The sequence below is a fragment of the Orycteropus afer genome, unplaced genomic scaffold (assembly GCF_000298275.1).
Source record: "Orycteropus afer afer isolate SDZICR_OR568_19922 unplaced genomic scaffold, OryAfe1.0 scaffold00288, whole genome shotgun sequence".
NCBI lineage: Eukaryota > Metazoa > Chordata > Mammalia > Tubulidentata > Orycteropodidae > Orycteropus > Orycteropus afer.
In genome coordinates, this window is record NW_006921875.1 from 2,897,322 (window position 1) to 2,901,755 (window position 4,434).

At 45.4% G+C, this 4,434-nt stretch overlaps 1 pseudogene; it reads right to left on the reverse strand.

Moving 5' to 3' along the window:
• Window positions 1-647: 647 nt before the first annotated feature.
• LOC103205452 lies at window positions 648-1,216 on the reverse strand (annotated as a pseudogene).
• Window positions 1,217-4,434: the final 3,218 nt, after the last annotated feature.

Below are 4,434 nucleotides of genomic sequence, written 5' to 3' on the forward strand. Positions count from 1 at the left end.
ACTTCAGACCTCAAAGCTTACATGAAATCTTTGCTATGAAATAAAATCTGAGCGCTTCCTCCCAGCCCCACCTGAAGTCACTCTTTTCCCGTGAATACACCGTGAATACTTTATTCCCCTAAAGACCTTCCCACCAAATATAGCACCTTCACCACTTCAGTTCATATTCAGAATTTTCAATTACAATGTTTATGCTGTCATTTTTGTCAAGGTAACAATAACAGATAGAAAACCAAGAAAAAGTCGACACCGAGATAGCAAAGTATTTGATGTTTAAAAGGCCAATGTATTGAGCACATCGTATCAAGTTGTCTACATGCTATTTCTTTTCCAGCATTTGAGAATCCGCTCATCATCCTCGGCGAGCCATCTGGCATCTGACACAGTGAAAAGAAATATTCTTGCTGACCTACAGGCTAGCCACATGGGGAAAGTGCCGGAGGAGAACATAACATCCATTGTCTCTCACATCAGCAGCAAGTTCAAGTCAGGTCCATACTAAGGTAACTTGTAACAGAAGGCTATTTGGATCTGCCAGGGAAGGCATGGGAGGAGCGGAAGAAGAGGAGTGACTCAGTGTCCTAGGATGGAGTGTAGAGGCTTCTGGTTGGAAAAACCCCTAGAAACACTGGAAGCGACTTGTCACCTTAAGATGCTATGCCCAGCAGAAAGCCTCCAAAGAAGCCCCTACTCACAACCACGTTCTTCTTGACAAATGACAGCACCTCCTCCGCTTTATCCTGACTTCATTAGGTATCTGGCTATTCCTCTGGAGCTTCAGCTGCTCCTTAGCTTACTTCATGTCCTTCTCTACACGCTGCCAGTCGACCTTGATGTAGCCAGTATGGTTTGCAATCTGAAGGAGAAAAAATCCACCGCCCACAGCTGTTGCTGCCAACTTCCCGACCTTCTGGAATATGAAACCTGTGCACCAGCCAGTGACGCCTCCATTGAGCAGCTGGGTGGCCACGCTGTACTTCTCTGCAGATGGCCCAGACTCCTGCCTGACCACCTTGCACCACCATGGCTGCTTTTTAGCAAATTCAGCGAGATCCAGTGACTCAAAATTCCCCTCAAAGTTTCCTTGACTGGATGCAGCCATTTCGGCAATCTTGTCTCGCAGGCACACCCGCAGAGTCTCGGTGTGGTGGGACGTGAGGTGGTGCGTTGTCGTAGCCACCAGCTGGCTTCCAGCACGTGGGGCAGTTGTTTCCATCCTGATGGCCACAGCGAAAGAGGGAGGACCCTGGAGAAGTCTTTTGATGTACTTGTTGTTGTTGTTAGGTGCTGTAGAGTTGTCTCTGACTCACAGCAACCTTATGTACAACAGAACAAAGCATTGTCTGGTCCTGTGCCAGCCTTGTGATCCCTGCTAAACCTGAGCCCATCATTGCAGCCACTGTGTCTATCCATCTTGTTGAGGTCCTTCTCCTTTTTCATTGACCCTTCACTTTACCAAACGTGATATCCTCCTCCAGAATGCTCCCTTCTGACAACATGACCAAAGCAGGTGAGACAAAGTCTGGACATTCTTACTTCCAAGGAACATTCTGACTGCACTTCTTCCAGGACAGATTTGTTAGTTCTTTTAGCAGTCCATGATACTTTCAGTATTCTTCACCAACACCACAACTCAAAAGCATCAACTCTTCTTCAGTCTTCCTTATTCATTGTCCAGCTTTCACAGACATATGAGGTGATTAAAAATACCATGGCTCTTCAGCACTTGAAAGAGGTCTTTTGCAGTAGATTTGCCCAATGCAATATTGATGTCTTGACTGCTGCTTCCATTGGTGTTGACTATACAACCAAGTAATGTGAAGTCTTTGACAACTTCAATCTTTTCTCCATTTACCATTATGCTGCTTATTGGTCCAATTGTGAGGATTTTTGTTTTCTTTATATTGAGATATAATCCATACTGCAGATTGTAGTCTTCAGTCTTCATCAGTAAGTGCTTCAAGTCATCCTCCCTTTCAGCAAGCAAAGTTGTGTTATCTAAATATCACAGGTTGTTAATGAGTCAACCTCCAATCCTGATGCTGTGTTCTTCTTCATATAGAAATCCTATTGAAAGTCTCAAGGTCAGCAGAACATAGCAGATTGCTGAACAACGACTCACCTACATGCAGGGTTCAAGTGTGCTGTAAGCTAGAGACCATTCCCAAGGCTTCTCCTTGTATACAGGAAGCAGACCACATTCCAAAGACAGCTACTCAGCTGCTTGTGGTAGGTCCCACCATGGAGTTGATTGCCAGTCTCATCATGGGGAATACTACATCCAACTGCCCAGCCACTCAACCAGGCCCAACCAAGTTGACACACAAACTTAACTATCACAATTCCACCTGTTGTCAACTTGGCACCTGTACAGATCTTCAATGGGTGGCATCTGTTCAGATGTCCTTCACTGAGTGGCTCTAATCCCCTAGTTCCTGAGTGGTGACCTCACTTTCTTGGCCTGGCTGCCCCATTTCTCTACCTTTTGGACATGGTAGCCCTGCCCCCTCTCTCTTGGGCAGCAGGTATGGCTCCATGTCACTGGCTTACATGAATGAGCAGCCCCACACTCTAGAACCAATTTGGTGAAGGTCTAATTCTTTCAAACCTAGGGGGCTGTGATGGCTCCACCCCTAGAGCCCATGGTCCTACACTTTGAGGCTGAGGGAGCTCAGCTTCCCATTTTCTTGGTCTCTCTGCTTCTGCTGATGAATGCCAAAAGCAATCCACTCTGCCAGAAATCTTGCTGCCCCAAAAGCACTCAGCTTCCTTGCTCTGTGGGCCAACCAAACTGCTCTTCCATTTCATGCTGATCTCTTCTACCAATTAATGCCTGAAGACAACCCACTCTGCCAGGAAGCCACCTACCCAATGGCATCCAGCTTTCTCCCTTATGGGTTGGTAGGGCTGTTGCTGTCTCATGCCGGTCTCTCAGCTCTGCTCCTGCTGTCTCTCTTGCTGGATGCTGGGGTCTCTCTGCCAGGATCTCAGGTCAGGGACACACTCCACTCCTATTTCCACATTTTAGGTATTTGTCAGACCCCACTCTCTTGGTACTATATTCTGTTTTGGTTCCCTAGTGCCACTCTGACAGGAATATACCACAAATGCGATGGCTTGAACAAACAGGAGTTTATTCTCTCACAGTTTGGAGACTTTAAGTCCAAGTTCAAAGTGCCAGGCTTTAGGGGTTGGGTAAAAGCCCCTCAACCTTGGGCTTCAGCTCTGCCTCCTGCTCCTGGCCCACTGAGGCTTTTCTTCACGCAGACAGCTGCTGGCTGCTGAGGCTCACAAACCCAAGGTTGACAAGTAAAAAGGCACAGTCCCGATGTTGCCAAACCACACGGCAGACCATTAATTCAAGTCCGTTGAAAGTCCCAAGGTTGGCAGAGCATGCCAGGCTGTGAACAACACAGCTACCTGCAGGGTTCAAGCATGCCATAAACTAGACACCATTCCCCAAGGCTTCTCCTTGAATACAGGAAGCAGACCACAGCCCTAAGGCAGCTACTCAGCTGCTCACAGTAGATTCTGCCATGGAGCTGATAACCAGTCTCATCATGGGGAATAGTACCTCCAGCTGCCCAGCCACTCAACCAGGCCCAGCCAAGCTGACACAGAAACTTAACTACCACAGGTAGTATTGACATTTTCACAATGTTCAGTTTTCCTATCCATGAGCACAATATGTTCTTCTGTTTATGTAGATCTCATATAGTTTTTTGTAGTCATGTTTTGCAGTTTCCTTTGTATAGGTTTTGGTGTCCCTGGTGAGATTCATTCCTAAGTATTTTATCTTTCTGGTAGCTATTGTAAATAGTATAATTTTCCTTATTTCCTTTTCAGAGATCTCTTTGTTGATGCAGAAGAATCCAACTGATTTTTATATGTTGATCATGTATCCTGCCACTGTGATTTATCTTTCAATTAGTTCCATAGTTTTCTCGCTGAGTCTCTGTGATTTTCTGTGTAGGATCATACTATCTGTAAATTTATTGAGGCATATTTTGTGACCTAACATGGTCTATTCTCAAGTATGTTCCATGTGCACTTGAAAAGAGTGTATATTGTGCTGTTGTTGGATGAAGTGTTCTGTAGATGTCTATAAGGTCAAGTTAGTTGATTGTATTGTTCAGTTCTTTGTGTCTTTATTGAGTTTCTTTTGGTCTATCCTTCATTGAAAGTGGTGTACTAAACTCTCCTACTATTACTGTTGTTGTTGTTGTTATGTGCTGTCGAGTTGGACTTGACTCATAGCGACCCCTCCTTGGATTTCCAAGGCAGTATCACTACAGAAGTAGATTGTGCAAGCTTCCTTCTGAGGAGTGGCTGGTGAGTTTGAACAGTCAGCTTTCTGGTTAGCAGTCAAGTGCCTTAGGCACTACGCTACTATTACTGTGGAGTCATCTATTTGTCTTTTCAATTCTGTTAAAG